The 12,184-nt window shown below is 40.7% G+C and overlaps 1 long non-coding RNA gene across 1 annotated transcript in view; it reads right to left on the bottom strand.

Moving 5' to 3' along the window:
* Nucleotides 1-201: 201 nt before the first annotated feature.
* The window catches only part of LOC148392265 (uncharacterized), a 57,111-nt gene continuing 45,128 nt past the window's right edge, over nt 202-12,184 (bottom strand). Inside the window, exons 2-3 of the long non-coding RNA XR_015860985.1 lie at nt 1,003-1,098; nt 202-925 (exon numbers count right to left, since the gene is read on the bottom strand). This is a non-coding gene — a long non-coding RNA (uncharacterized LOC148392265). The remainder of the gene's footprint in view (nt 926-1,002; nt 1,099-12,184) is intronic.

Genomic DNA, 12,184 nt, shown 5'->3' with positions numbered 1-12,184 from the left:
CAATATTTAGGCGGATATATGCATACACGTTATTGAAAAACTTCTATAAGTGTTGTAAAATCAAGATAACCCAAAGAGAAGCATAATCTCCCCGTTGTTGCATAACGGTGCATCCCTTCATGCAATAAAGTTTCCATCGGACCGAAAACGCACCACAGCAGTCATAGTGTCACTGCAATATAAAAACTGGGGATTTTATATTGCATTTATATAAAGCCATACATCAATTGGGTTGCGATTTAATACTTTTTGTTTTGTTATTCTCAGCCCTCTGATTTTGGACTTTGGTTGATTTAATAGACTTGCACATGATCTGCAACATACAAGTTCATCAATCTCTCTGGACGAAATGTCATGGCTTCTTCTGGGACCGACTCAATGATGTAACATAGATAGCAATATTTTATTTATGTATTTATTTATTTTCTAGCCAAAGTGAGAGCGGGATCCATCATTATGTAGCAAAATAATGACACAAAACTTGCAGGCAAACAACATAAAAGTTCAGCATGTTGACATGACCACTGACCAGAGGGGTGTACTGTATTTGTTTACAGAGTGGCAATGTGATTAGAATATGAGGCATTTTTTTCCTGTTCCTTGCCTTATATTTTTTGTGTAAAATTCAGTTCACTACTGCACTACATACAAAATCCTCAGAATATGAATACATGTGTGCTGAATGATTGACAGACAGACAGACAGACAGACAGACAGACAGAAGCAAGCAACCAAACAAGCACAAACAGTTGAATTTTAAATCAATCAACCACTGTCTCAGTCTCTGGTGAAGATTTGATCTTGGCTCAAATTTCCAGCAAGTGTTTACCATCTCACGGGAACGAAGAATCCGCAGCCAGCAGGGATTTTACCGATACAGTTTATTACAAGGCGCGTGAAAATGTGAGCGCTGTAAAAGATAAGACTGCACACAACACTTTCAATTATTTCTCACAGCATTCACGAAAATAGAAGCACAGTAGGGAGTACAGTAAGACAAACCTATAAAAAGGCACAGAGTGAAGAGTAGTCCTAGGCTGGTGAAGACTGAGCATACAATGTCTTGCTGCTGGGAGGAGAGAGAAGTCGACACGAATGCTGTAATGGAGCAAAAATCAGGTCTAATCTATGTTTAGAATCAGAATTGACAAGCATGAAAAAGTTGTAACATTCTTGGGAAGTACAAATGTATGTGATGACAAATTCACCTTAGCCCAAAATTAATGCTGTGACTTAGTGTGTTGGTAAAGTAAGTTTCTATTTGCTTATTTAGTAGATCTTCAGGTTGGAATATTCAAGTTGTTTTATTAAGAAATATAGTTTCCATATTCATTGTGTTTTACATTCTTAAAATTATTCTCACAGAAATACATTCAAGTCAGAATAAATATAGAAAATTACGCCAATATTCACATAGGCTATAAAGACATTTGTTCAAAGTCAACCATCTCTTATTTTAGTATTTTTGATTCTCATCTATACACATTCAACAACTAAAAATTCAGTTTGTGTGACCACAGTTAGTATGAATAATTTTGAGCTCAACCGTGAAGTATTGAATTTGATAAACGAACACATAAACAGTGTCCAACCAAGGACTTGAGGTGATGAATTGCTAATGTCTGCATCTGCAAGGCTGAGAGTCAAACAAGCTGTTTGACTTTGACCTTGGTGTTAAACATTTTATGGCACTGACCTGACATCTGTACCTGACATATAGGAAGCTTCTGGATATGCAACCAAAAATTACAGTCAGGCTCCATCTGTAACTGTGATCTAGTCAAATAAGGATTATCACTATATCAAACTGAAGTCACACTTATCGACGGTACTCTTTCTGTCTGTGGTTTTGCTTATGTTACAGATATCTTGAATAAATACAGCATTTAACATAATGTTGAATAATTCATTTACATTTTAAATGGTTAATAAGCTTGCCCTCTTGTTAATAGCACAGTCACTAAATCACTGCATCATTTAAAAGAGCACAGTGTAATGATTGTATTGTTACACACATGAATTAAAATTCAATTCACAAAAGTAAGCCTGAGAAAAGATAAACCACAATGATCCTTTTCATATCAAATGCTTCACATTGACAGATTGGCCGCTCATTCAAGCAATGCAATCTTTTCTGCCCTCTAGCTCGTCAACACAAACAGATGACAGCCATTTTTTTCCTGGAGCGGATCTTTCTCTTCTACTTTAGATGGGAAGCCTTTGGTGAAAGAGAAAGGAAGAGGGAGGCTCACAGAGAGAAAAAGACATGTTTATTTCGCTTGTCTCTAAGGGACAAAGCCCCAGCCCCCATTTTCAACCCTAATAGATCAAATAAAGGACATCATTTGTAGGCCAAGTATTTTTCGGAGCTTCCTTCTCCTCAGCTATGCAGTTCCCTAGTCGGACAGAGCCCAAGGAAACGTGTAAAACCCAAGCTACGTGTGTTTATGTGTGTGGTCGAGAGATTGCACGGTCTGTTTGTTGTCGATTTGTCCTTTTTTCAATTTATTCCTCCTCTTTGCTTCTACAATCTATTCGAATCTACCACTTGGGTGAGAATTGGGGGTAAAGATGTTGTCAGGGCTACGTGGACTGCACACTCCTGCAAACACATGCTGCTGCACATTCAAACACAGTGCTGAAAAATAGTAAAATAGACCGACAATAATATTCCAACTGAATATCCTAGTTCTTGTTTTTCAAACTGGGATATTTAATTGTCTTCAAACCTACTTGGAGTGTTGTATGCGGATAGGATCAGAATAACAATATCTCAGTCCTGATTCACCAGTCTGATCCCTATCTCAGTGGCTATGATGCTGACATTTTCGGATGTTATTACTCCGAGACAAGGATTTGTATCTGAAAGCCTTGACAGTGAGCGTGGCATTGAAAGGAATTGCTGCATGTGCACAAATTCTATCCTTGTACCCTGACAATGCAAGCCATTCCCTCAGTGTCACCTGTCACATCCCAACATGTGAAGTTGATCAATGCAGATATGTTCAGGGGAAACTGGAATCCGTAGGAAATTAGGACACTATTGGAATAGTAAAACACAGCTTATGTCTGTTGTGTGCCTCTCTACAGCACTGTTTCGTGACTGGATGAAACGGTGACATCAGCAACCAGCTCATTCCTGTCAGCCATGTGTGGTGAGCCCCTTCGGTCAATCTACAGGGGCTCAGTCACAGCACTGCCCAAGAAGGGCGGTGTTACATGCACATGTACAAGATGTGATGTGAAGAAAATAATTACATTTTGTTCAGTAATCTGGTTTGCTTCCTATGACTGAAATCATTATATGTGTGGCTGTCTATTCTGGCGTGCACATCACATATCAGTTCGACAAATTCTGTGATAAAACAAACATAAAGACAATAAAGGGAAAATATTACAATGTATAGAATGAATGTGGAAATGCAAGGTGAACCTTATTTGGAAGTGTGAGTGGAGCAAAACCAAAATAATTCAGTGAGCACCTCAAGACGGATGTATTTGTTCAAGAAACTGCCCTTAAGACAAATGTATTTGTTCAAGAGACCGCCTGGTACATATGCAGAGACACTTGGACATGCACATGCACACATACAACTATTTTCAACCAAGTGTTTTTCCTCAGTACTCTGTTTGTGTCCGCGCTTGTTTTGGTCCTCCTTTAATTGCATCTTTTTGCATGGAAGAAGCACAGACTACAACAAGGCAGTGAGGGCTGCAACTAATGGAGAGGCTATAATTGTGAATAGAGGCATTCATCGAGGGACATCATCCAGGAATTGCACCACACAATACCCAGCGCCAAGCTGCTCAGATCACCAACGAGTCAGCAAACACGTACACACAAACCGGGAAGGATCGTAATCACACCTCTAGAACAGAAGGAGGCAAGGAAGAGAGGAGCTGCAGGGGAGGAGAGCAAGTGGAGAAAAGAAATTAGACAAGGAGAGAGGAGGGAGGGGAGCAGGAGATAAGATAGTGAAATTGATGTTTCCTACCATTTGATTTGGGTCATAGAGCCCAGGAGGCAGATCAGACAGACGCGCACACACACACACACACACGCACACACACACACACACACACACACACACACACACACACACACACACACACACACGCACACACACACAGATTTTGACATCAGCATAGGCATGGCGACACATAAATACATATAGGATGCAAGAACAATGAAAGCCTTCAAATACAAATTTTGAAAGATGGACACGCACAAAGACTTGCCTCACATTCTGTCAGGTAACTCTCCCACAGTCTCTATATTATCCCCCAGTCAAACAAACCATTAGACCAAACACAGAAGAAGCAAGCTAAAAGAGATATAACAAAGCCTTACGTGGCAGCATGAAAAAAAAAAAAAAAAACTCCCAGGCACCTGTCAGAGAGACATCAGGAAGAACTCAATTAAACACACCATCACTGCTCAATTACTGCCAGATGATCACAGCAATTTATGTTCCTTTGCCACACAACCACCAAACAAACACACACGGGGGTCAAGCATACAATACCGAAGCTGAAATAGCGTACACAACCAAAACTATAGCTTCATTCTTTTTGGTTTGGTATAGTGGGAAAACTGCTGTTATCAAGCGATGCATCAGTCGGGAGGTAACACCATTAGACACCAATGGATTACTACTTCAATGCCTTATATAAAAGCAAAACTGCGCACAATAAAACAGACCACTACAATAAAGTGGAGATTGAGCAGTATAATATTGCAGCATCAAGAGCTCAGCTGCAGTTGGACACCTAACATTAGCACGAGTTTTAGTTATTTCTAGCTGTGTTTACAAAAATGTAATAAGGATTTGCTTTTTCAATGAGCTGTGACCAGAAGTCATTAATATAGTGCGGGCTTGGCATCAGTGATGTAGACGCTTACTGTAGGTAATTAGTAACATTTCCTATGAACGACTAAGCAAATGCATTATTTTCCAAATCAAATAACCAGACTGCACAAAAGCAATGGTAAAAAAATGCCTCCTGTTAAAATATATTAGGAAGATGACGCCAAGTCACGGCTGCCTGTCAGCTGTTAGTTGCATGTTTACTTTCTGTTTACTGCTTCCTGCGTCATTTCTTGTAAACTGAGGAAGCCCTGTACCTTCTTTGGCTAATGGAAAAGCCATCAATTGCGAGCACACATGCAGGTTCGCTGCAGAGTTGGTATATGATGAAGTGGAAAAGTGGCATAATTGTAGAGGCAGAGGTTCTTCAAATAAAATGCTTTTGGAAAAAAAATGCATCTAGTATGCTTACTGTTGAAGATATTCAAAAACACATGCATCGGGTGAAGAGTGCTAACAACTTTCTCATCTCGCTATCACCATGTAAGCAAATATGTGTAACTTCCCAAAATGTGTTGTGTATGGATACCAGATTGACTAACAGCTTGATCTTGGGTCAGATCCAGCAGCACAGAGAGGGGATACATGGATGGATGGAGAGAAAGGAGGGGTTGGGGGGGGCGCCATTGATTTTTTTTTTAAACAGAGAGATCAGCATCATGACAAAAGGAGAAAAAGAAACAGCACACACACACAAACGCACACACAAACAATTTTGAGCATTTTCCCGAGTTATTCTCCTATGGCAAGGTTAAGTCGAATTTAGACTTAAGGGGTGAAAAGGTTACCAAATAAATGCCGCGCCAATTCTTGACTTTCCCGTTCTATTCTAAACTCCCTGATAACACAGGACCTCAATGACCGGTGAGAGTCCATGTTGACAAAGATCAGCAGGAAAGTCAGCTTACATGTCTCTCTCCCAGCATGCCTCAGTGATTTTTAACAGGCCTAATCCCCTTGACAGCAACAGGGATGAAGGTGGTGTGGCTTTAGTCTCAGTCTAGCTAATAAGGTGTTTTTGGAGGTCACGGGCATCGAGGGAGCTGACTCGCGTGGAGGAGGAGGAGGGGTTGGGGCTTTCAAGGGGGCCTGGGGTCACATTGTAATTACACTTCAGAGTCCCACTGGTCTGACTGACCACTGTTTACACTGGTCAAGTGACCGGTAACCGAGTTTGATTGCATAGGTGTTGTGGGGAAGATTAGTCGGGTAAAATGAGTCAGTGAATAGAATACACGATTCGGAAAAGTTGCTGGAGTTGTGTTGTTTTGTTTATCATCCAGACTTGATTTGTCCAGCCTCTGCAGTTCTGTACTCACCTCTGCTTGCAAGTGTTCAGAGTGATGCGAGCAGCAACATGTGCACGGTCCTGTGTGGGTGGGAAGTGTTGCAGAGTGCACAGTGTTACACTTCGCGAGGCTACAACTGCCTCCTCTTCATTTGGTCACGAGGCGTTCTTTGCTGATCATTTACGGTCATTTGGACAAACAGACAATACAAAGTAATGTTTGTGAGGAGAAAATCTGTAATGGTGTACTTTGGTTTTCTTGCATTGCATGGCACAAAAGAATCACCCAAATGCACAAAAAAACCATGTAGGGAATGTAGTGGAAGAAAATAATGATTTGGTCCTGTTGGTCTGATTTAAAAGTGTGGTCTAAAGGGGAGATCTCAAACTTTTTCACATCAAATAAGTCCAGCGCTATATTTATGAATCCTATTTTGTGTATCCTCAATCAATCAAGTACTACTTGGAAATAAGCGATCAATCCCAACCTCATACGAATTGATTGATCAGAAGATGTGTCCCGAACTTGGGTCTGGCTAGAACAATTTGGATGTTGATGAATGTTTGGCAAAATGAAAGCACATTTATATCCATAAATATTTTGTGTAATTTTGTAAAATGTCACCAACCTACGTAATTGTTTATTATTTCAGAAATGTTGAAATAAAAAAAGGCAGCCGTGGTTGAGTGGTTAAGTAATTTGCCTATCATAGTGGAGGCCTGCCATGGTACCTTTGAGCAAACCACTAAAATCTCAACTATATATGTACTATGACTCTGCAGTGCTTGCAGTGCTCACGAGTGTGGTGGCGTAAATGCAACGAATATCATTTCATGAATATGCATGGGAAAAAGACAAGAACAAATCTTGTCTGACCAGCAAAAATACAGAGTATATTAGAATCAGAATGAATGTGACGGCAGTCATCTAAAATGTATTATCGGTTCCTTCTCATACATATAGTGTAAAATTCCTCGCTTCTACAGATGGGCTGTACTTGTCGAGTCACGGTGGCGACTGCCACGCAAAATGTGATTTTTGTACTAAAAGATTCACATTAACTTGGCTGAACCTTGGAATGCATTTCCTGCACAGAATAAGAAGTGTGTAATTTTGTTCCTGATCACTCGTAGTAGAGCAGTTTTTCACAAGATATCTATTCACAGCCAGCATAGACAGCAAGAACTATTTAGGAAACCCATCATTCGTTCATTTGCTCGGGGGCATGTGAGCAGTGCTGTAAGACCGAGTTGAGGAAGAAAAAAAAAAAAACAACTAAACTGTGTGCAATTTTACTGTCGCCTGGATATCTACTTCTAACACTATATCATGTTACGATGATGATTACTATTGCCTTCTGATCCACAGATTTTTAGTAAATAGTGTTATTACTTTGATGAATCTGAGCCATTGTTTGAACTATGCCCTTCATTATATGACAAAAAAAAGCACGTTATATGAAATCAAGCATTTTAGGTATAGAGGAATCTAAATCCTGAGCTCATATCGCTACAGTGTGACAATACACACGATCTCCCTTCCTGCGTGCTAAGAGTGGATTCCAAGTGTGTGAGTGCTCTGAGCTGACCGAGGCTAGGCACGGCAGCACCCCGGTTGAGCCTTCATTGATTTGTTGTTGGTAAACAAACAGCTGGATGTTATGGTTGAATCAATATGCCTTGCCTTCCAGCCAGCATGCCTTCTTACCAGACTGACATGCTCTTACTTCAAGTTGTGACCTGCATCATAACATTGTAAATTGAATATTTTGTTATTGTTTTACCATAAGTAATTGTTGACTGCAATTACTAATCTCGCTCGCTTGACACCTGGATCTATGGAACACATAATACCATTTTGCAAATTGAATGCAGCAGTAAAATATGACATGAGGCTTATATGTATGACATACACATAGACCTACAGCATAAAAGCATATATAATGATTCATCTTTCTGCCACATTACAAGAAATGAAGGCTGTAAGCCTAAAAAGCGGGAGTGCAGTGGATGGATGAGATTAACAATTAATCACATGAGATTTATGTAGTGTTCAATTATGCTGATTTGCATGGTTTTGCCGTGTAGGAGGAATCTAGAGCACATAGAGCGAACTTTGAAGGCTTGAGGAGAACATGTGAATCCACATTGCTATTATGAGTAGAATGGCCGAGTCCAGCATGCTGTTTGATTTCAGAAAATTCTGAATTTCAAATGAGAATAGATAATATCTGCAATATTGTAAGCAATGAAATCCAGAGGTTCATTCTAAAGGGAAGAGAAGAATGACCCTTGAATTGAGTCAGCGTTTCAGCATGAAACTGGATCTTAATTCCAGAGAACTAGTTGTATACGTCTGCCATTGATTGACAAAACCTTCAAAAAGGCAGGAGGCTGGCAGAAAATCATTCATGAATCAAGCAGATTTCAAACAACTCTGACTGAACTCATCAGAAGCGTCCTAGTGGTATTATAAAATGAGCGAACCATAATATAAAGGCAGAAGAAATGAAACTGACTTTTGGACAAAAGAGAGACAAAGACAGGAGAGGATTAGCAACGGAAGGATTTCAAAAGCAGAGAGAGAAAATACAGAGGGAAAAAGATAAGTGAGGGGATTAGTGATGAGCCAGAGATGTCAGGATATCGAAATGAGTGAGCATCGAATGAGAGAAAAAAGGAGAGAGGCAGAGTTCTGATACAAAATGAAGCAGGCCACGGTAATCGGAAGTGATCTCTCTTGTGAGAAAACACTGCCTTATAATTCTCAACAAATACAGGTTGGCACCGGAAGAAGCAATGATGGCCGGTGGATTTCGGGAAGGAGGCAGTGGTAAATGGGAATGAGGGTGGAGTCTTGCTGTGGCTACATATGTAAAACAGCAGGGAAGCAGCAGTGTGTCTTTGGCCCAACCTGAGCTCCCCTCTGCTCCCTCCAGCACATCAATCATACAAAACAGGGCCATCACAGCCACATTGCACGCTGGGAGACACACGTGCCACTGTGCGCACGCACACACACACACACACACACACACACACACACACACACACACACACACACACAAGTCACAATTTTTATGCCTTCCAGTGCATGTCAAACAGTGTGCCCTCACTCAGTACCATCTGTGACGGGTGCCAACACACTGTGGGTGATATTTACTGGGAGACCCTCACCAACAAAAGAGAGGCAGAAAATACACAAAGGGACGCTCGGATCACTTGATCTCCCAAAAGTCATTAAGAATGCATATATATGTAAATATATGCACCTCTGCGAATGCACCTTGGGCCGAAATGTTAGTGTGTGCGCTTCTGGGTGAAAGTACACAGCTGGAAGAGTGTATGTGTTTCCACTGAACAAGTGATGATGCTTTGACAGTGTTTGGACCAAACTGTGATGCAGTGTGTGCTTGCTATGCTCTGAGGTGAAAATGTGGACATATTTTGGCAGTGTTGTTATTCTCCCCCTATGTAATAGGAAATGCTTAAAAAAAACAACACAGAAAAGCTTGGAAATTCTAATTGAGCGTTTTCTCACCAAAGAGGCAAATGTAATGTAAGTACTGCATGACTTATGCACGTAACATATACGTGTGTGTGTGTGAGTGTGTGTCAGACACATACACATAGATAAACATATTGATGTTTGAGTGAAAAATAAGACAACCTCCATAAAATAATTAAACGTTTCAATAAAATAATTATCAATTAAGTTCTGTTTTTTGGAAAATCAATACATATGAGTTAGGCGCCACTCAGGATACGCCCAAAATGTCTGAAACCATTGCTCTCGATAGCCAAGTTTGATCATCTGCTCAGTTGCAGAGTCAGTATTGGAAAAGGTAGAGCAGAGGAGAGTCACTGAGTCACTGTGTATTTCCAGCCTTGTGGTCCTGTCTCCTTCACAAGTGTGGAAGGTCAGGAGGGCCTCAAAAGGGCCCACAGTAATTCTGTTCTCACTTCAGCTCCACTTTTCGTTCAGCAGCACCACATCTCTCTTTAACAAACGTCTTCATGACAAATCAATATAAACTCTCCACAGACCCCCCTCTGAAGCTCTCTGTGCTGCCCTTGAGCTTTCAAACATGAATCGAAAAGATAGCTCAGTAAAAGGGGAAGTCAAGTCAAAACTTTTCTTTTATGCGACCCCACTAGTCTAAACACTAGACTCTGATTAATATTGCATTTTTGGAATATGAATTAAGCAGCAAAATCAGTATACACTCAGCACTGCAGCAAGGTAGTTTCTTTTGTTTTCAGGACATTACAAATTGTTGTATTGGCTATGGCCAATGTTTGTACAAGAGCTCTGATTAATTCCGTCCTCATCTCTCAGCTTCAAAATGGTTTACTTTTCTCCCATAGGCAGCTCTCTCATTTTATGTTTGCTGAACAGCAAGTGCAGCTGTCATAGGTGAAACCCAAAGCCCAAAACAAGCACAATCTATTTTATTTTAATCAGTTTAAAAACCAGAGTAACGAGAAAATCTCAACTCGTCATTTGTGCTGACATTATCGATTGAGTGCTGGATCAGATTAAATCTTTATTAATGAATTAATGAATTAATGAATGAATGAATTAATTTATTTATTTGTTTATTTATTGTAATTTATTCATTTATTGATTGATTTACATAGAAACATATCGTGTTGGTAGACCAAGTAGCGAAATTCTATTGTGATTATTTAAAAGTCTAAATGAATTACAGATGTTGCAAAAGCTATGAAATATTTTCAAACTATTGCCCCTGCACATAAATGACAATGTGTCTGCTTTTATGCCAAGTGCAGATTATGTTCTGTCACCAAATTATCGAGTGTATCGAGGGTGTGGCTGCTTCATAGATGAGCGCAACACGGCCCCCAAGACTAGACTACACTTGCAATGGCACGAAAAAGTTACGCCCGTTTTTACACTGAGTGCACGGGCGCCAGTCTGCCAAAATAGGGCTCCTTGAGTTTTATTAGAAGAAAAAATGTGGGGCACCAGCTACCTTAGTAAAGCTGACTGAAGTGTTCAACCATTCTCTCATATATTGGATGTCTTACCTTTCCAATTTCTCTTCTAACTGCACAACAACACATCACAAACTACAAACGGGTAAAAATGAACACATCATCTATTTTTAAGAAAATGGAACATCTACTTATAAAAAAATGGAATGAAATAATACAAGAATGTTTTTCTTTGCTCGGGTGCTACTTGCAGTGACTGATAAATGTAACCTTGTCCTTCCCCTCCTACTGCTGTTTCTCTGTGACCTCCTGCATTCTGACAACTTGTGTGAAACCACTGTGAGTGTGTACACTGATTAGCGGTGTGTTAAGGCATGCGGCACATCAGATGTGAGTGTTAATTTGTGTTGCGAGCATCCCAGTGACGTGTCTCAGCCCCCATATAATGAGCAGCAGCACTGTTGTGTGGCTCGGCTTCTCAGTGTTTCCTCCCCGTCTCTGCGACACACTGCGCCTTGGTAATTGGTCACAGAGGGGACAGTAAATCTGCACGAGGACGTGGGAGAGGCACAGAGAAAGAGAGCAAGGGAAGAGTATGTTTGTGTGAGTTTACAGGGAGAGCTAGGTGAGAGAGGACAGGGGGTGGGAGTCTGGTGAGAGAGGACAGGGGGTGGGAGTCTTTCATCTTCACAACTTTTTCTCACAACTGTTTACAAGGACTGCTGCCTATCTCCACACACACACGCGCGCACACACACACATGCACATGCACAAACACACACACGCAAAGTGATGCAGCCCCCACTTCCACTGCTACCACCCACACGCATATACAGTAAATGACCTTAGCGCGCTACCGTCTGTGAGTATGGATTCTAATCAGATGCCGGCAGTATTGTGTCTGTCAAACCTGGCCAAGGTTACTTAACCTTCCAGTCTTAATTTCCCTTCCATTTTAGTGCCTTCCTTCGTATCAAACATCAGCAAATCTACAGGGGGGAAAAAAGGAAAAGAAGAGTGTCTGGAGGAAAGATGAAGATTGCCATGCTTGGCTGAAGCTCGGAGATGA

The sequence above is a fragment of the Syngnathus floridae genome, chromosome 10 (assembly GCF_059516105.1).
Source record: "Syngnathus floridae isolate MCC-2025c chromosome 10, RoL_Sflo_1.0, whole genome shotgun sequence".
Classification (NCBI taxonomy): Eukaryota; Metazoa; Chordata; class Actinopteri; order Syngnathiformes; family Syngnathidae; genus Syngnathus; species Syngnathus floridae.
The sequence above is the reverse complement of the archived record's forward strand: the minus strand, read 5'-3'. Positions and strand labels throughout refer to the sequence as shown.